We start from the raw sequence: 23122 nt of genomic DNA, 5'->3' as shown, positions 1-23122 counted from the left end.
GGAAAGAATTTTCCAACAATTTCAATACTTTCGAATTTTTCAAAGCGATAAAATGTCGGATGAAATTCTCCGAAAGTATTTATCCACACCAGTATTATAAATGTACTATAAGTATATGTACAAGTATTTAATTTTACCACTTAAAGCCTACTAAAACAATATTCTTTTTTTTTTACTTAAAAATTTTTCTTTTACTTAAAAATCAGTGACTTTATCAGACAGTAATCACATCTAAAACGTTTAATAGATAAAATAAAATATTTGTATTGAATCGATATTCATACATAAAATACGCGCATTGTCAAAAAGTTAAATTTAATTAATATATTCATCGTCAGTGAACCCGAAATAATAATGAATGCAATCTCAAATTAATCAATTACAATATAATAAAATGCTTACCGATTTCTAGTGATACGTCTCCCTGGTGGATATCCTTAAATTTTTCTCTTTTCTCAAAATTATGACGAAACAATACTCAAATAAGAGAGAAAACGTCGATCGCATTTTCTCTCGTGACGGAACTATTCCGTATAATCTGAAACAAAATTAAACAACAAATATTGAAAATATGTATTTTATTCACTACATTCAGATGATTTTTACGAGAATAAACTTATAACTAAAATATTTATAATTTAAATTCATAATCGCACAACGCTCTTAGCTTGGCCTCAAGTAACACTAGCGCGAAAAAATATACATACATACATACCCTCAACAGAGTTTATTTCTTGAAATCAAATATATCAAGATAATATTGAATGGACGTCTGTGAAAAATCATTGCGTCGCCCTTGGGAAAATCCCAGTTGCCAAAGGTTCAATAAATAATCAAAATGAATAAATCCAATAGCGCCAATTTACGCATACATTATAACCGCTACGCACGAAAAAAAATAATTTCTTACGAAAAATATATTTCAGTTTCATGCAAATTTTCAGGAGCGTCTATTAGAAATTTAAATTACAGCACCGTCATATATGTATATTTTTTACTTTAATTATGTTTTTAATAAAATATTACGACATTTTTCAGAAACTTCGTAAATATATTATTAAAAAAAAAAAAACAATATTGACATGCTAGAATGATTAACTGACTTTGTTATCAACAGAGTTCAACATACTTATGTAGATGTATAAACAATGTATAATCATGATAAAAAGATTACAACATTTAATGTCTGGATAACGCACTACATAAAATAAAGAATGACTCTAGAATTCATCATATAAAAGTAATAACAACGATAAAAATGTGTTTCTTATAACTAAAAAAAAACACAATATTAAGACCCAGTCTAAATTAAATCAATAAATATGTTTAATATCAAATTTATGATATTTTCAAGAAAATCATACTACATAAACATGTACTTAAGTAGAAAAAAGAATTTCAGGGGTAGTTTTTCCGAGAGCCGATTCAGTAACGAGACATTACCAATGTCAAGATCAAAATACACACACGTTTTGAGGAGGCTGGGTTGAGGTAACACGGGGTCATGTCAAGGTTCGCGAGTGTTCGTGAATTAAAGTATTAGTGAAATGGAATATTATGTAACTCGGGCACGCGAGGCAAAACAGGCTTAGAAATCGATTTTCCGGCGGGTAAGGTCGCAATAACGAGGAAAACGTGGAAAAGAGCAGCGGAAAATGGCCTTGTTACCGAAATGAAGGGCGATCTTCGATCGAAAATATCACCGTATCGAATATAGACAATATTGACATGTTTATTGTTTTGATTCAGAAATGCATATATGTACATAGTATGGAATAAACAAATTTTCAATTGGAAATCAGTCTTTATTTTCGGACATAAAATACCTCGAATTAAATTCAGATGAATCCCTTATCTTTCAATTTCAAAGAACTTCAAGTTGTAAGTTGAATTAATTAATTTATTTATTTACTTTATGAAGTAATTATTTTATTTACTTGCATACATTGTAGCTCATCCGTCTTGAATGTTTGTTTTTTGATAAATAAGCGCCTATAAAAATACACATTAAATAACTACTGAAAGGGTCAAAAAACTATTACTGAAGTAATCTTATTTATAAACACGAACTTCCCAAAGGAAACAACTTCTGAACCCTAAAGTTTGTTCAAATTTTACCCTTGACCCGACGAGCTTTCTAAATGTTTTTAATGACAAGCCTTGTGGCTCCGTGAAATTTAGTATACACGATTATTTTTTTGTCATGTAACTATATGTATATAAAACATATACACATAGTTAAGTAATTACCTGTATATACTAGTATGCAGTATACTAATATATGTATGTACATATATACATACATATATTAATGATATTAGTACATACATATGTACATGGGAACAATATTGCACAAATCAATTTCAAATCCAAGGTAGGTAAATTATGTATGCAAGTTTCATGTCATATTTTTTCATTATTAATATAACATACTAGTGTTGTGCCCGTTGATTTTAAAGGGTGGCTTCGGAAAGGAACTGATACACGCATAAAGTTAAAATAAAGTTATACGTTATATATAAATATAGGCCGTGTATTAATGCACCGTTCATCCATTCGGAATGATGGATGAATGTGTGTGTCTTCGTATACGTATGTGTGCATGTGTGTACCCTCCCGCGCAGCGCATCTAACGCTGACGTCACCCGTTCCAAGTCAATATCAGGAGCACTTATCAGACGCTCCACACCCTCCCACTTCCCGCTACCCCACGTCTCCTCGAAACGATCGGTCGTCACGCCATATCCCTATGCATAACATACATATATGTACATATATACTCTCGGTATTCCACAATTTGTATTTTTTGAAATCTCTTTACTTGTCGACGCGTCCGCCACATACCCACATACATACATAAATCGCTTCCATTTTTATATATATTATTTACAAAACATTTATAATAAATAAATCGGAGCATTTCATTACATTTTAACACTTGCATTTTCAATATTATATTAGAAGCCTTAAAATATCCAGGTGAAAATGTATTTTATCACAAATGCATTCTACATACACCAATATGAGCCGTTATATTTTAAAATGGCGGAAGTCCAATTCTCAGTTCCAAAAACACTTTTTCTGTTTGACTTAATTCACAAATTGTTATCAATTCTCTTCATTTGATATGTTCAGAATCAGTGTACATATCAAACTAGTATTTCAGTGATGATTGAACTGTTACCAAAAACATTTTAGCCTCCAACGATAAATCTCCTTGACAATAAATAGTCGTACAATAAAACTTATTGATGATTATATGTATACTAATTTGTCATCACTTATTTTATTTCGATATTTCCAGAATTTCTAAACAGCAGAATAAACGTTTTACAGGCCACTAAGTATTTTTAAATATTGTTTTATACATATTTAATGTTTTGCGAGATATTTCTCGAAATAAGGAAAGTGGACTTATTCCACTTATAATTATAACGGCTCATATGTATAAGTAGAATCGATCGTACATATGTACATACATTTGTATGTATTTCAAACACGTGCGAAACACACCCTTTTTCGTTCGTAAAAAATACATATTCGTACGTACTTCGGAATTAGATACATCAATTTGATTGAGTAATATCAAACCTTTTACGAATATTAAAATACTACCTACATACATATATATGTATGTACAACTGCACTGTTATAAAGATTGAGTACAGACCAACAAACTAAAGTTATACAACTACATAAGTATGATCAATTGTCAAGATCAACATATTATTGAAGACGCTTATATTATATTACTAAATATTTAAATTTTACTTTTATGATTATTTTTATTGTTAGTTAAATACAAAGGTCATCCTTTCATACGAGGTATTCATTTTTTTGTTCTATAAATTAAAAAAAATAATTAAAAATGACACTTCATTGAACACTTTTGCATTATATGACGTGTTTATACCAGTGCGTATTGTATGTGAGCTGAGAAGTGTGCATTCAATAGCACTTTACCCTGAAAAATAGCGTTAATAAATGACGTGAAAAGCACTCGATGCTAATTTACAAAGAATCGAAAGCAAGTGGAACGTCGACCTCGATCTTATTCCATCAGGTCGACAATACGTTATATGAGTGATTCATACGAGTCTGTCACATTTTACAAATGTAGACGAATTAACACAACAACGACCGGAGACGGAGGCGATGATGACGGCGGACAAAGCGAAAGAAAGGCTGATTTGACAGTAGCAATTTGGGCGGATAGTCGTCGACTTCGAAAGACAATCAATCATTATGACGAGAAAAATACGACGACCGGCATTCTAAATTCGAATTCAGAACGACCCCTGAACGTATACGTTAATTCGGGGTCGTTAACAGTGCGAGATGTTGCAACGAACGCATAACGACCAATATAAAACATTCCAAAACAGTCTTCGTCGTCGATTAATCAACGTTAGGTACGTTTTACTGGACGAAATTTATCGAACAGACCGTTAAATACACGCTTCGATGCTAATTGAAGTATATATTTATATAAACGACAGCCAAAAAAAGAACCGTTTAATTTGTTCAAGGCTTCTTTGGGTAGAAACAAGACTTTTCCTGCAAAATTGTCTTAAACGAATAAAAAATTAAGTAAAAACAATAAATAGCAAAAACATCATTTAACCATTATGTAATATTATACCTACACTTTTTGACAGTATTAATTATACGATAAAAATAGCAATGTTTAATTCGAATTGTATGGAAATTTTCATGCTAAAACTTATGTAGATGAGTCACTTCTCAAGAGTTTTCACACCACTGAACGTAAACTAACATGAAAGATACGTCCTTTGATAAAGCAATTAGGAAAGCCTTAAAAAATAAACATTCCACGTAACAATACAAGAACTAATACTGACTATTTAACAATATTATTAATCTATGAACATAAAAGGTTAACAAACAGTTTTTTGAATGTTGCCATTTTTATCAAGTGCACAAATTCGTGCACTTGGTTTACTACTAGTATTAAATAGAAGTACATACATAGTTCAAATATTATTTATTGGGTATTGTTCATACTTAGAGAAAATCCGGGCCCCGATGCAAATTTGAAAATCCATTTTAGTAAAAAAAAAAAGTGATTTGTGTATTTCAATTAATATCGTAGCTAATTAATAAAAATATAATTCATATTAATTTATAGACATAAATACAATACAGTGAAACAAATTAAATGAATTAAATACAACAATAAACTATAACACACAAAACGAAAAATTAAATAATTAAAACATGTGTATACACACGTTAATAAAAAATAGTATCATTTCAAAATGCTGTCATAAGTGAAATAAAAATTAAACATATAACATAAAAAACCGTAAAATATCAACTTATATTATTTATGGAAAAGCAGATACTAATGTACTAAGTAGGTATGTATTGAATTTGGGATGATTTTTTATGTGAGAGCTTTTTAAAATGTCTCTATATACATACATATATGTACATACTTCAGATTGATACATGTTTATTATGGGTTAAAATAATCAACATAGAAAACAGTTGAATAGTAACAATGGATTCGTAAACGACAAATATTATTAATTTAAAAACTAACTTTGATTTGAAATTAATAATATTAGGACGTATTGTCCTAAAGTCGAAAGACAAACGGATACTTTTAACGATTAAAATCAATCATTTAATAGTATATTTCTGTTGAATTATTCTAGGAATAGCACGTGCATCACATTTGCAATTTTAAGTTAAAAGTTTCATAGCAAATTTGCAAATAGGTAAATCGATGTAAAAATGCACTAATCTCGTACTATTAACTGCATGAATCGGCCAAGGGCTATTTTACTAATTTGTTTTGGATATTGTGACGAGGGAACTGACTATTGAATACCAGAACAGATCTTTCCCTAAATTTTATTATGCCATAAGTAGGTAAAATCCGTTACTCGAAAACAATTATACAATTTTGCTTAGTGTCCAAAAAACCCTAAAGGTATTAAGGGCAAATAATGCTTTAATACTTTTGCTAAAAATGTAATTTGCGGGGGGTTACGGGCCCCGTTCGAAAGCCAGACCCGGGTTATTTGCATACCCTTTCCCCCCCTCTGGTCGGCCCTGTATATATACAAATATAAGCTGTTATAATTGAAAGTGTACGCCATTTATGGGCTTACACTTTAAATAATCCTAATTTGGTACATTGATAAGTGATAACAATTTCTGAATGAAGTCAAACAGAAATAGTGTTTTTCCATGTATAAAACTACTGCAGATGCACATAGCATCTAAAAAAAACTTCATCTATTGTTACTACGTACCTATTTAAAGTAATAAATGAGAGTAAAATAAGAGCTTCACCACTGTTTCAAAGATTTGCAAAGACGCACCAGACTCGGCGCGAACAATAGTATCTACTATAGTCCTACCATATGTTTCATCAGTGTATAATACGCACAACTTCTTCAAAATACCCATTTATATTTTGTGATTTTCGTTATTTAACTGCAAGTATTATATATTGATATAAATTTATTAATTTTGAATGGGGGGTTCACCACACCAGCGCTCCTTAGAACACGCCGCCCTAGCCTGCACACGTATACATATGTATAATTTCTTAAATGTGTAGTTAAAACATTACTAGAAAAATTTTAGTGCTTTTTTTAATGTAATCAGTGCATTTTGAAAATAATTAGATTTCTCAATGAATAAAGATTGCGATACACAGAGCAGTGAGTATTATTCACCAAATGTTCCGGAAAACCCTGGTGTAGATCGAGCGTTACTAAATCGCTATAAATATGTATATAAATTTCCACTGAGCCGTGAAGTGACCGTTCCGGAGCGATGATGTGCAAATAATACGCAATGTACCGGCATTAAATTTAATTACAATAATTTCAATCAAAAGAAAGCACAGCATATAAAAAAAACAGAACATCGAAAAATTTGAAAAACACTTTTCCATTACCTTATATGTAAAAGAAATGGAAAATAATGAAAAGTTATTAGGGTTAATATGAGATTATTGAAATTTGGTATAAAGCCATCTCAACAAATTGCCTATAGATCAGATAAATTAATTATAGGTACCTATATATGTAGTATAAATATTGTATAATATCAATGGTACTTAGCCTTTATTGGTTCTCGAGGCCTCTTAGAAACAGATAGAAAAAGCTTCAAACCTTACAAAAAATATTCTTTATAAACGAAACATACTTATTTTTCGTAAAAAATTGAAACTATTGCATATTTATATAATTCCATATAAAAAGTACCGTAAGTAAAAATAAACAAGCTAAAGGCGCAGCAACAGAGTGACACACAGATGGTAAAAAAACGCTAGCTCGTCCAATATGTACATACATACATCGCAACCTAGGCCAAAATTCACCCCTTGGAGTGTTTTCAGTGATAAATTATCCTTGTTTTGAAATAGTTTTGAGATTGATTCCCATAATAGATGAATCGTAGAAGAAACTTATCGAAGTAATAAGATCGTACGAATTAACAATGACATGAAGACACGTCCATTCACAGATGAAGTCTACCTAGGCGTGCCATGCCGTACGATTCAATGTATCTGCGCCTTAATTAGAGCATTTTTGAAAGAAGTGCGGAAAGGAAAATGCAGCACACTTATACAGTTATATTCATACTAGCACAACACGTACCGACAACTAAACGTAACCATTTTGTATGGACACATTCATGGCGTAAACGTAACCTAACGAGGCATAAACGTAACAGCAGTAGCTGACAAAATCTATTCATACTATACAGCAGCACATGTCACCGTAATGTATCAAGCAAAACCGGTTTTCTTCGGCCACTGTGGATGTATTCACGCAAGACGTGATGTCATTGCTCGCGTAAAAATAAAAGTGCGCATGCGCATTTTAATATTTTCGGAAGTCATATTGTGACAACAGATAAGACAGAAGCAGTATTGCGCCGTATCATCGCGCTGCGATTTTTTTTTAAATTTATACCAGGAAGGCCTAACAGGTAACTCCAGTGCGCCTTCCTGGCCAGAAACATTGTACATTTGATATAAGTATTATTAGTATAATATAATACAAAGTAAATACATATCAATTAACATCCGCAGAGACATGGTCAAATTTGTAAATATGAAGCGTTTCATAACAATTCAGCGAAATTCAGTAAATAAATATCAATTAACATCCACAGACACATTTATGGTCACATTTGTAAATTTGCAGCATTTAATACAATTCAGCGAAATTCAAAAGTGCTGAAACTCGAGATTTGCGAGAAAATGGGCAAGGTTGCCAATTTGTTGGAACCGTTCTAATGAATATCAGATAAATTGGCCAACTCAGATGGGAAACGATCGACCTGAAGTCATAAATCCAAAGTCTGGCCAGCAGAAACCAGTGGGATTTGAACACGTGACTACGTTGCTCAAAGCATTATATTCTAACGACTAGTCTATTCCGCTGGTAATATAAACATGGATAATCTAATTGTAAACTAAATTAACTAAACTAAATCTAATAAGCCAGCAGCATAGCTCGGACGTTAAGCTTCTGCTTACCGTCAAGAAGGTGCCGGGTTCTATCCCTGAATGAAAATGAATTTTTCAGAGTATGCTGTTGGTCAGACCTGGATTTGTGACTCCAGGTTGATCGTTTCCTATCAAAGTTTGCCAATTTTCTCTGATTTCATTGTTGAAACGGTTCCCGGAAAAATAAAATTGGCTAAAAATCCTTCCTACCAACTATGTCACCACTATTTGAAAAATTTGATTGATGTACAATAAAAATTTATGTACAATTCATAGATGTCTCGTTAATTTGCGAGTTTTTTCAGTGTCTCGCAATTCAACGACTTATAATAAAAATGCTGTATTTGTATTTGTAATTGGCCAGGAAGGCGCATTGGGATTTACCTGTAAGGCCTTCCTGGTATATATGTAAAATAAAAAAAATAAAAATAAAAATAATAAAATAATTGTTATATATCTATTCTGCTGATTGTATGTATCTATCTATAAGCCGATTTTGACTTAACTTTGTTTGAACGTACCGGAACCGTGATGTGCTGGATAGTATGAACAGAAACTGTCATTTACGCGAGCTGCTGCGCTGTGGTGTAGCAAAATTTTCTATCGAAATTTATTTTTATCTTGCAATATACGACATTGAAAATTAACAAACACTGCAAAAGTGTAACATTATATAAAAATGATGATTGGAGGCGGCGATAAATTGCCGATCGAACAGTCCTTGATCGTTCCATTGTTAAGGGCTGTTTGACCGCGAAAACGGTCGAGCCAACCCGGGTTGAGTTCTCCGGTCATTACCTGGAAAGCGGGTCACGGCATTCTCGACTAGAACCAGGGGGTTATGACGACCCTGAGGGGTGGTGAAGGGTGACGAAGGTTACAGCCACAACCCTCGAACGGCGAAGGTGAAAGCGCAAGGTGAGAGAGGGTGGAAATTCCGATCCGATGCAATTATGCATTCGGAGGGGTCACGGTTGGTGCATTCGATTGCCAAGTACGTAAAGAGAAAATAACAAAACTACTCTGATCGAAAGTGATGAAATTTACTGTGGTGACGGTGAATTTTTCACCAGTAAAATTGAATGATTCATTCTAATGGTGAAATTTAGCTTTTTAAATTACCAAGCCTAATGTGGATTTGCCCGCTTTGTTTAAACTTTAGACTACATATATATGTATGTACATACCTACTTACTTTCTATGAAGCTTAGGAAATGAAAATATCAGAATTGATTTTTTTATAAATTCATTAGCTTTGTGGTCATTGACATTTTTGCCGTCGCCAAATCGACTTCTTATCACTATAATTTATAACGAAACATCACTCTTAAGGTAAAGCCACACACAGAGATACTCGGCACGTGGTTGTTGTTGTTTTTTTAGACATGCCAAATAAAGCAAGACGAACTAAGTTACGCCACAAATGTAGCACCCCGTCCCTTTACGACCCTCACCCCCTGGAGTGATTTCGGTTATATTTTGTCATATTGATATACATATATTTGACAATGATGGATAACAGTGATTCCCACATTTCAAGAAATGTAGGATGAACTTGTCGGAATAACAATATCGTACGAATTAATAATGACATGACGATATGCATCTCACCGCTGGACTCGTATGCGTTCCGTTCTTTACTTTTGAGTGCGTTCTTTTCAGTGGCGGCTCATTTATATGGGCTGCGGGCTGCAGCCCTCCCAGTATAGTGCATATGCATGCTATTTTTTTGTTGTTTGCATTCGATCACCGGTTTAATCAACGAGCTATCAGAGCCCGATTCATTTCTGCAGCCCCGCCACTGTGAATTATCACGAGCTGCCACTGGCTTCTTACCATTACTATATTCAAAGATATTCATACATATCTAAGTATTATATGCATATACATATACATACATATAATATCTATATATGTATATATATATATATATATATATATATATATATATATATATATATATATATTTTTTTTTTTTTTTTTCAAAGCTCTTGAACTATATACTTCAGCGTAATTTGAATTAAAATACAATTTCATAGTAAACGTAATAGATTGTGCTTGATTCTATTAAGGTACTTGGTACATATTCATAAAATTTTAAAAATACATTATTTTTATGAATTCATCATTCGTTAATATTGCACTTTCGCTTTAAATTTCCCTTTCCAACACATTCAATTAGTCATTTTAAGGTCACCAGTGAATACACAGTCAAAAGTCAGCACACTTACGTCATGGCAGATAAGTTCAATGGCGTAACATTAAAAAACTCTATTACGTTGGCCAAATTTGACCGAAATCAAAATCACACATACACACACACATAGAGAGAATCTGTACCAGATTTGGTACAAGACATTGCACGTCGGCTCGGTAGCTCACTGGGTCAAGGGCGAATGGTTCGAGGTTCGAATCTCAGTCGAGCAAACAAAGCGACTTTATCTAAAATGAGCCAAAGATTTATGTGTACTTCATATTTTGCAGCGAAGAATGAGTAAGAGCGATAGTAGCAAATGCGCATAATGTAATGCTAAAAAATAATGCAAGTAAGTAATATAATTTAGATGACCACTCTCGATCACATTAGCAACGTTGGCCCCAGTACATGACAAAATACTATATTGACATTTTGGGTCAAATACATAAATGTTTGGCATTCAAATTTATTCAACGGAAGTGTTTTCGAGCTCTGTTTAGACAGCGAAAACGTCAAAAAGAAAATATAATCACATATATTAATGTATAATAAATACATACATATGTATGTACATAAAAAGGTTCAAAGCTCTCATTTAAGAAGCATACGCCTCGAAGGGGCTTCCTATTATGTACATACATATGTATATACAAATGCGAATTGTTCGCAGTGGTTATTAACTTCGTACTTATTAAGTCGAGGAAGCCGTATTACTGATCCAGTCGAATATGTCCAAATTCACAAGGAGTTTTCGAGTATAAAAGTTTAAGCATTGTTGATTTGAAAGGAAGTGAGTGTATTTATAGAACATTAGGATCACGACCCTTGCCTGTCCCCGTTATAAGTAGTACAAACTTGTGTAAATTTGATTACTTATTAAAAAACCAAGAAAAAAGCACAATTCCTAGTAAACATGATAAAGGCCTTATAAAGTACCCACTTTATAAGGCCTAAGTACCACATATGGATACAACCAGTAGAGAAAGAATAAATAAAAAAAATAATCTAAAATCTAGACTTTATGACGTTGTTAGTATAGTAAACATATGTGTGGTTACTATGTATTTCAAAAGAGACTTTCTAAGTACAATGTAATGTTGGTTGGTAACATCGAAAACAAATCAAAGTTTCTATCACGACGATTCGATATGATTTCGATTTGATATATATATATATATATATATATATATATATATATATATATATTTTTTTTTTTTTTCGATTCAAATAAATTTAATAAAAAAACAAATGAATATTTACTATTAGATTCGCGATGTTTAAGCTGTTTATATTACAAATACTGAGCGAAGCCGGGTAAAACAACTAGTTTATTAATAAAGCAACTAAACACACATACATATTAATAAAATAAAAATGGTACACTATAATGAAAAGAAATTAGTAATTGTATCAAAGTCTTGGCATACAAGTCTATTGCGAAACTATTCTTAGATTTAATTATTTTTCAAATCAACGAATTAAGCTCTGCAGTATTCAAATATGTACCAACATATTTTAAATTATCTCAAATAAATATTGCGAAGGTTAGTTAAAGTTACTTATTTTTGTATTTAATTTATATGGATAAGACATATTCAAAACTTCGTCACAATTATATTAAGTTAGATCAATTTTGACGTTGAAATTCTGTCAGATTTCCCAGAGGAGCCCTGCCCTACCTATTGCAAACTTTGATTATAATAAAGATCAAATGTATATGTAGGTGTATATCAAACTAGTACATATTTACACCTTTCAGTGGTACTTGAACTGTTACCAGAAATTTGGTTTTAACCTCCAACAACAAATTTCATTGACAATGAAACTTATTGATTATTATATAATATAATTGATCCGTTATATTTGAAAGCGGCGGAAGTCTAATTTTCAGTTCCAAAAACACTATTTCACAAAATGTTATCACTTATTTTAATTCGATATTTCCAGAATTTCGGAAAAGCAGAATAAACGTATTTTTAAATATTGTTAAACGCATTATATGTATTAAATGTTTTAACAATAATGCGTTTAACACAGTATATTTAATATTTTGCGACATATTTGTCGAAATGAAGAAACGTGAACTTATGCTACTTTCAATTATAACGGCTCAATTGTAGCGTGAAACAAAATATTTAATATAAATACTAAGCACATATTTATTTGGTTATTTCCCTCTGAATTAACGTAAACGGGTGTGGATTTTAAGTACTTATAGTACATAAATGTAAAAGCAAAATTTTTCCAAGATATGCTAAACTATTCATTTGTAATCTTCGTCGACTCCTAGGCAATTCTAAACCTCATCCCATCATTATCATTTAGAAAGTTTGAACAACACTGTTGTATGTAGATAGTGTAAAAGGATTCTTCCTAATTACACCAAAGTGGTACTAAATTAAACCGACGTCATTCCATTACGGTGACCGGCGACTTTCATTTCATTTCAAATGTAAAAATAATAATAATGCCAAGTTCATAGAAATGAAATAAATTTATCAATAATATGATAGATGAAGAAAATATACCTTGAAAGCTGCGACGATGCACTGCTTGCGAAACTTGGGTACGTAATGGCGAATCTTCTCTGTCTCCTCGTTCAGATAAACTCCTATAAGAGATAGAGAAAAGGGGAAGTAAATATTTGATAGCGGGAAATTCCTAAACAATGTACATTAATGAAAAACAAATGTAAACAAATATGATTGTAATAAAGTACATACGTATCAACTCAATGTGTCACACAATCGTGTGAGGTCACCGTTTATTCAAAACGCGTTATTAAAATTTAGTCAATGCAACTTAAACATACGCATACTATGCTTTTTACAGCACAAAATGATATGATATTAATCTAGTATTAATACGAAACCAACGAGAAGAAAACTCACACAACACAGTACGTAATACCATGTACCAATTTACCCTTGAAAATTACGCTAAAGGAACACGCAAACCGTTATTTAACGAATACAAATAATATCTATCGATTGTAATAATGGGAGAATTGTTATGTTACACAATAATGATTGTTATACACAATAATGACGTTCACATTGCACATTCGACATTCGTAATTTTATCATCAATAAATCAAGACAATGTCTCGAAAACATCAGACTATGTATGTATGTATGTATGTATGTACATACATATGTGTTGGCAGTAGTAAGAAGCTATCGGTAGTTATTACAGTATGAGAGACATTGTAATATCTGTATGTAAAGGTTATATGTAGGTGCTAACTACACAAGTTTTGCTAGTTGATATTTTTATAGATAGAGCGTGTATACAGCGTGTCCCATGGGCGCTATAACATGCATTTCACAACCGCAGAGAAAGCTAAATAAGATTCAACGACTATATGTAACCGTTGTCTATTATGGAAACACAACAACGTAATACTAATAAAGATAAGGGCACAGCGTAACACATTGAATACTAATGTTTAGATTAAACAGGTAAAATTATCAACGTAAGTAGATGGAATGATTCTTCCCGGAACGTCAAAATTCAATATATTGCTATAATTGATAAAATTTGTTATAAATTATGTATGTAGAAACATCCGTTTTCTATCGCCGTATAAATAAAAAAAAACATAATTTAATACCATTCTTATTGTAAGAATAATTTATATAAAAAAAAAAATTACGTCATTCAACATGACCTTCATTTGTTTGATTTGAGTAATAATAAATATTATAATAAAAAAAAAATATTCAGCTATTTGTACTAATTCAAATATTATAATTTTGAAATATAAGATTGTAGGGCTTCCAAGCCGGCTTAAACCGAAAACGAAAAACCGACTTTTTGACCATCTTTCAAAAAAACCGAAAACCGGCTTTTTTGGCTCGATCAATCGGCCTCCTTAAGGTTTCCTGTAATTAATGTTTTTTTCCTCAAAACTAATAATAATTATGAATTTCAAATTTCTATGAAAGATCAAAAAAATGTGTATTAGATTCAAACTTTCTTTGAACAACAAAAAAAAGGTATGGCGCTTAGCGGTGGATTTAAGATATAGTAATGGACAAAATCATAATTTATGGTATATAATTTATAATTCATAATTTATGGTATATAATTTATAATTCATAATTTATGGTATATTATTTATGGTCAACCGGCATTTTATTTGTAAAAAATCCGAAAACCGGCTTTTCCTTTTGGGAGGTTTTTTGGAACCCCTAATGAGATTGTTACATTTTGTAAATGAAATTTCTTGTCATTTTCAAACATCATCATTATCCTGTTTATCATCTTGAAACATTCAAATCAAAGTCTCCACCTTTTCTCAACAAGCTCTACGATATCTAGAATGGAATTAAAATTAATTTATTTATATTTTTATTATCCTGCCATTTAACATTTCTATGGATTTTTTAATATAGCCACCCAATGTCATTTGTATAATTTCATTTAATGACTTTTAAACTAGAACTATTTTAGCAATTTGTTTTCGGAAAATGACAAAATGTTTAAATGATATACTTGTAGTCAGGGCCGAGGAGAGAGGAAGGAAAGACGGTACAAATTCCCGGGGCCCAGCTATTTTTACATACCTCTTCTTACTTTCACTTACGATTGCTATTAAGGAAAAATTTTTCCTTTTATCCGATTGTTTTCATATTTTGCCATATTGCTCATTTTGGTCATGAATATAATTACCAACCTCTTCTTAGTTCGGAATCAATTTTTACTAGCCTCTTCTTATTAAGGGCTTGGTCCGAAATGGGAAGCGATGCAAACGAAGCCTGCATTTGCAGGCTTCGTGTGGCCAGAACACTATCCTAATAAACATGTTTAAATAAAAAATACTCAATATAATATAGTATTAACAGTGGGAAAAAATCTTATGTGAAAATACGTACTTTTGACTTTTGATTTGAACTGGACGACTACTTAGAGAGATTTGAAAGCTGAAAAGTACTACAAATGAAAGATAAAATACCCGACTATAGATTCCAATATTCAATTTGAACAGGAAATTGACAGATTTTAAGACATCGACCGAAAAACACCAAGATATATGTATGTAGAAAAATCGCGTGATTTAAAAAACACATACATACATATATCTCCGAATTTCGAGCCAATCAACATTTTTTATTATCAGATTCGTGTTCACTGTTCGCATAGATCTATAAGAAAAGTCATATCTCGTCTCTGAACCATTTTTTGTGTCGAACAGTGTTATTTTTGAACAGAGCATTTCTTGAACCTATAAATATTTTTATCTAGGGTTATGCAATTTTATACTATTACTAATTATAATTTTATTCTAAAAGCCGTTTTACCCTTTTAAAAATGAGTAACCACGGAATTTTTGTTCAACAACATTATTTCATGTAATTCTTCGATATTTCTCACTAATAATAATTAATTTAAACGCACCGTTATATACAGCTGGCCTGGGCTCACTGAGTGATCTGAATACGGTTTCGACCCGTATAAAATACGTACATGAATATGTGTGTTGAAAAATAATACAGCGTTTCGCACGTCGCGCGTCGCCCAGGTGTTTTAAATGCATCGACGAGTGCGATGAGTCAGGAACCAGTTTGCAAACAAGTCATCATCCTTTTTATATGCGAAAACCGTCGCTCAAATTCGTCCTGTTCTCTACGTTTGAGAACATGTGGTGTGTGGCGGAGACAAAGCGTCGTGAGTTTTGTCACGCATGCGTAGCTCTTGAAGAACGAATGAGACGTTTAATTAGACGCGGAGTTTTAATTAGCAAGTGGAACAAAAGCAGAATGCAATAGCGTATTCAGGACGCAATAGTCTTAAGGTCGTCCTGTTCGGTAATTTCCGCAACCGGTGTAGTTAAGATTTCTATTTCGGATTGCTAAGATGAGGCGTCGCAATGTGCGCATTTAAAATTGTACGACATCTGAATAAACGTCAAGAGTAATAACCAGAGATCAGCGTCGAAGTTGCATTCGTGCACAAAAATGGTTCACTACTGTCAATTAGTATTGCAAACCTTTTTTTTTGCTCTCTTGTTTTGTGGGATAATAGTAATTGACAATGGTGAACCATTTGTAGTGCATGAAAGCAACTTCGACGCCGATCTCTGGTAATAACTATGACAAGAGAACCAATGGTGATATAAAAATTAACTAGATGCACGAGTTTAGTTTATGTAAGTATGTACATATGTTATTCAATATATCAAATTGTAACAATTTTATGAATGAGGATTTATGAACAATGTAAATATATAAATTACAATCATATCACAAACTTATAATGTTTGTCAATAAGCAACAAATATAAATGTGCCATGTTTGTGAAAATAATGGGTAAGAAATTTTAATTAGGAACCGAACACTTCATAAGTTAGATACAATTGACAAAACCTAATATGAGATGGCCAATAAATAGACCATCCAAAATCATTTCCCGCAGCAGTAGTAATCATAAAAAACTTCATCTACGTACATGATAAAGTAAAAATCGAATAAATTTTCAATTCCGGTAGGGATTTGAGCCCACGACCTTTCTACTGATAAACTTGTATATAATTATTTCTAAAAATTAACCAAGATGATAAATACCATACATCAAGGGTTCTTGACCAGTCGATCGCAAAACATCATTTAGTCGATTTCAATAAATTATGATTGTGTATTTTGAAGATAATAATGAAATAAAATATAAACAACAATTAATTTGATTATGTAATGCGTATCGGAGAAGAAAATTTAAAATTGTTTTTGCAAAAGTAGACAAATTTGCCGATTCACAAATCAATGAAGTAAGGTGGTAGATCAAATGATGCTTTTGTTAAGGTTTCGAGAGTTTTTGTCTGATTTATTCTAAGAACATTTTTAATTGAGAGAAAGGATAATAATGCGACCTATTTTCAAAACAAAACAAAAAAAATATTGTATCAATTTAGCACGAAGTTTACTGACTAATGAACATTTCTCAGTTTTCATTAATATTCGCAGTTTCTCATCATCACCTTCAAAGTTTAGCAAAAACCATAGCAATGATTTTTCCAATGGATGTGGAAAATTTAGAATTACAGTTGATTGAATTTGAAAAATGATGTTAAGTTAACATAATTAAAATGGAATGTTTTTAATCAAGAAAAATACTCATATTTACAGGACATCTATGACATATATGTATGTATGTACATATATAAGAAGAATTTTGCATTTAAAAATTAATATTTTTAACTTTTAAGAACTAAAAAGAAAATTCTTAGACTTATTACAAGACGATGGCCATGAAAATTTAGATGAAAAGTAGCTCTCAACCTCAAAAAGGTTGGGTGCTAAAATCGGATACATAATTACTCAAAAACTCATTAGAAGACTTTTTATATTATCTAATGGCTTTCGCATACAAATCTCACTTACGGCATAAATAATAAATTTGTAAGCAAAATATACATATACATATATGTACATATGTATGTAGGTGTGAATATTTCAAAAAAAACATAAAAAGAAAAATTACATACAAAGTTTCTCAATTGACCCAGCATAGCCTTCAACCGCAAATAACAATTAAAAATCGGAAAGAAATATTTAATGACTAAAACGTGCGTCACACTTCCGCAATTTTCTCCAAAAATTTTGCGGGTAAACTAAAACCCATCCGATAACATTAAAACACAAAATTTCAACATTTCATGAAATAGAAAAATCGCCCAAGGCCAACGTTTCCGAGAACGTAAAAGAAAAAAAAACAACAACATGCAAATTCACAATCGTGGCCGGTGTCCAAACCTGAAGCCGTTTTGTACATCAGTCGGGAATCTTTCATTTCTGATTCCCGACAATTTTTCCATGTAAATTTGCATGCGAGATTTGTAAGACAAACTACCTACGAAGAAAAAAATGAAAATGGCACCCCGCACAGCTTCAAAATCAGGATACAGCAAACCGTCAGCTTTGCATTCAAATAAGATAAAATATCGACACGCGCTGTGCACACATTCTGGCAAGTGTCAAAGAAAAGTTAATTGAACTGACTTCATATGGCCGATTATATTAAACGAGTGCAAATTAATGCAGCTGTTTCTAACGAGACGATTCAAAAGCGAGGGGGTTAAAAAACCCCTTTGAGGAATAAATTCAAAGCACGAAACATCCGTCTGAGTCATATACACTCTTATTATACCAATGTATGTATGTATCTACGTAGTATGAATCGTGAATCAGCCAACTGGGCAGTGTTCCCTCAACATATTTTTGATGACAATTTTTATAAGTACGCAATAAACTTGGTTGGTTTTGACGTAGAACTACAATTATTTGTGATGCTTCATATTAGCAGGAGCTGCGATACAAAAATGTCGTTTTTAAAATTATTATACATATTATATGTAAATGCGATATCTTTCACATACGTATGTACATATATCGTTCAATAGATCAAGTATGAAACTTTGTAAGAATAGTAATTAATTCGCCTGGTGATTCACATTTTGAATTTAGTTCCATAAATGTCGACACTAATCGAAACTACCATTAATTCTAATGATGTTCACAATGTAAATGAATATTTCTATAAACAATAACTATGGTATTTTCATTTCGAACATACATATGTAGTCGAAACGAACATATGTAGTTCCACGTTATTTTTTACCTTCGGATAGTATGTATGTATGAACATCATTTATATCAAGTTGTATCTATGTACTTATTCGATATTCATAAAATACCGAATAAATATTATCATCATTAAATATTTATATTGCAATTAGACTGAGTACATTAGACGATTAAGTTATCGATGACATGTAGACGAAAAATCTAAGAGAATTCTATTCCATAGATTATAACAATACGAATAGGTTATTAAATTTCAAAATTTAAAAACGTATCAACTATGATTTACGAAAAATACGCATGTACAAATACATATGAGGGGGTGGGGGCAGAGTGCTAAAATCGTCAAAAATGAATTCAACGAATTAAATGAAAATTTTCAAAAAATGGACCATTTAGAAGTTCTTCTATTAAAAACAAATAAATATTTAGTTTTTAGTCATTACTTTAATTTGTTTAGACTATATTTTTTAAGTACATGTGAGAGCTAGTCTGATTATGGCGAATTTTGTCGACGAATTTGTCACCGCTAGGCGCACGGGAATTTGCAGGCTTCGCATACACTGTTTACCATTTCGAACTGGACCCTTTAAAAGTAGCCGGGCATCGGGAATTTCTACTCCCCTCGCCCCTCTCCTCAGCCTTGTGTGTACACACATATGTAAAATAGGGTTCGGTGATTATTCCGCACAAAGCGGTATCGCACAAATCACTGACATCTCGATCACGGAATTCCAAAAATTCCATCCATCGAGAGTTACCCCAGTGAACTATCATACTAACGAGAACTAGAGTGACAGATATTCTATTATGCATAAATTCGCGATTTTCGTGGCAACAATTGTCAGTTTACCATAAATAGTCAGTTTTATCATAAAATAGATGTACAAAACTCACTTCTCACAAGCATGGTTATCGTATGAAAAAAAAATACAAGAACGGAATCGTTCCCGCGAATAAATTACAAAGTTTAAGAAGCGCCAAATTCGCCACAAAATAACTTCGCAAAAAATCTGCACTTTTTTAAAGACACGGTGAATAATTTTATATCTACCGAGTGAGTACTTGCAGTAGACAAAGACGCGTCAAAAAACCGGGAGGCAGTCTAGAATATTTACGACGGCTCATAAATACGACAAAATTTATTATAATTGCACATATCTTTTCGAGGGAAATAAAACATTAAAAAAAACAACACAAATTGGACCTAATCTAATTGAGACCACTTGGGAGAAAACACAAACTTAATACTACTTAAGAGATAATAATACTTGGGTTAATTTCGGAAGCGAGAGGAAATAATAAAAGACGATAAAATACGCAAACTATGGACGAACGTAGGCAAAGATCGCACTATGCATAATACGTATGTATGTATGTATATTGAATATGCATCGAAATGCACATTTGCAATACAAGAAGTTGCAACACAAAACGTTCGAAACCTAATTATACATTCGACATCTACAATGTACCGAGTTGAACGAACTGAAAAAATAAACAAACAAAAGGTTGATTATCCCCCGCGTTGTTGAAAAACATTTCAGACTTTGATATTACAATATACGAAAATTACTTACAATATAACATATGCGGCACGTGTGCTACTTTTGTGTCTTCAAATACTATTTATACATACATATATGTATTTCCAACGACGAATATTAATTGTGTGAATCACGAGAATGTCATTGAAGATTCTGAGGAAATGTTCACTTCCGAACTATCCCGTTTCAGCTGAAAATATTCGAGATTACAAAACGACGACTACTGAACAAGCGTCTTAATACTTGTACAAACAAAATCGCAACATTCTTCAATAGTCACGTTCGAGTGTAAAAATATCTGATCTTCAGCACAATCACAGAGCTGATTCTGAGATTTCACAGAATGAGTAATGTAATAATATCTTCGGTGACACAGGTAACAGATTTCTTTTCAGCGACTATGATGCAAAGTTTATTTTATTTCCAACTAGTGTTTTTACCCGGTTTCGCTCGGTATTTGTAATATAAACCGCTTAAGCATGGCCAATCTAATAAGTAAACATTTTATTAAATGTATTTGAATGGTTTTATTTTATTTGAATCTTCGTGATTTTTTTTTATTAAACTGAACGTCACGGATTCTACGACCCAAACAAAACAAAAAACATACATACATACAAAGTCTCTTTCGAAATTATATATTAGATTTTGTCATACCGATATAGCAAAATTCATTACAAAGTCGTCACTATGGCTAAGCAAAAAAATGATACAAGAATAATAAAAAAATAATATAAGAAACAAAGATAGGGATAAAATATGAAAAAAATAAATCAATATATAAAATCAAATACAATAATAGAACACATTTACGATCTCAAATTAAACAATCAAACAAACAAATCACCATATTTCAGATTTTAAAAATCCAATCTAACATATGTACATAAATCTGGTTGAGGATTTGATTTACCTCATTTGGCTGGGAGCATTGAAGCTAATTTTGTAAGAATTTGAGGATTATTCACAAAACCAGTAATTTGTAGAAATGTATATGAAACTAATCTGTAAACACATTGGGAAGTTATAGTTGTTCCGCTGTAGGAAGATAATACATGCTTCTCTCACCCCTCTTAGAACATTGTACGCGCTACATTGTAGAACATTGTATTGGTCGAAATAGGGTGTAAAGGATAGCATGTACGTTTTACCTAAGAATATTTGAATATTTGTTGCCCAAACACAGCTGGACGATAATAATTACATGCAATTCAAGTGAGATAAAGTTGTCATTCGGCAATTAAGTAATGAATGATGTGGAAGAAAAGGCTTTTCAACTGACGAAGCTCAATTAAAAAGTATGATAAAAAAAATATATGAAATTCCCCAACGAATAAAAAGGATTCGAACAAACCTTAAAGTCTACGTTTCACACCCACGACAAAAAACAGCATAACATACCGACTTCAAGGCCTTTAATATTCTTGTAACAGAAAATAAATACTGCAGGTTCGAAAATAAAATATATATACGACAGTCTCAAAGTCAACACCAGAGGTCAGTTGTAAAGATTGTGAGGCTTCCACAATAATAGCATAAATGGATTATAGAAGAAAATATAAAATAAGCCGATGATACAGCGATAAAACGTGACTATGGTTATTTTATGACGTAAACACCCCTAATAATACAATAACTTCGCCAGTACGTACATACATACAACACCACATTGAAGAATCGACAAGGTCATCATACAAACAAAAAATATGAAAGAAATTGCCATAATAAAAAAAATAGTAAAACAACCTGTGCAGAAGAAGCACATACACATATATACGTTGCTGCACCGTTGCACATTTGGGTCAATGTCGTCAAAATACGTGGAATCGTTCAATTATTGCACAGATTGTAGCAGAGTAAATTGTACGTACACACATATAGGCATGTGCTGTCTATAATGCACGACAGAATTTTGTTTGGAATTGAATGTGTGCAATATTTGAGTTTAACTGGAGTGTGTCGCGCTCCCGTCTGGGGATTGGAAACACATCGATTTTCTTTTGAATGCGGTCGGAGTGAGTTGATGGCCGACACTGTGCTTTTTCCGGAGAGCGGAATGCACTTTGTATGTAAGTACATATACATATGTATGTTTGCTTGACTTTTATGCAAATATTTAACTATTTTTTCAGCTTAGGACCAATCTTGGTATCTTAACATGCGCTTAGACGGATTTCGGAAGGGCTCGGAGCCTGGGATCGAAATTCTCCCATAAAAAAATGTCACGACATTCTACAATTGATTATTATTACCTGCCGAAAAAATTGAATACACATTTTTTTGTACGTTTGGTTATATT

At 32.1% G+C, this 23122-nt stretch overlaps 1 protein-coding gene across 1 annotated transcript in view; it reads right to left on the bottom strand.

The window, feature by feature from the left end:
- Positions 1-23122, bottom strand: part of gol (ring finger protein goliath) — a 67907-nt gene that overhangs the window by 28665 nt on the left and 16120 nt on the right. Inside the window, exons 2-3 of the mRNA XM_077428957.1 lie at positions 13226-13308; positions 403-538 (exon numbers count right to left, since the gene is read on the bottom strand). The gene's annotated coding sequence lies outside the window, so the exon portion shown is untranslated. The remainder of the gene's footprint in view (positions 1-402; positions 539-13225; positions 13309-23122) is intronic.

This window comes from Arctopsyche grandis, chromosome 4, assembly GCF_051622035.1.
Source record: "Arctopsyche grandis isolate Sample6627 chromosome 4, ASM5162203v2, whole genome shotgun sequence".
Lineage (NCBI taxonomy): Eukaryota > Metazoa > Arthropoda > Insecta > Trichoptera > Hydropsychidae > Arctopsyche > Arctopsyche grandis.
This window is presented reverse-complemented; position numbering and strand designations above follow the sequence as displayed.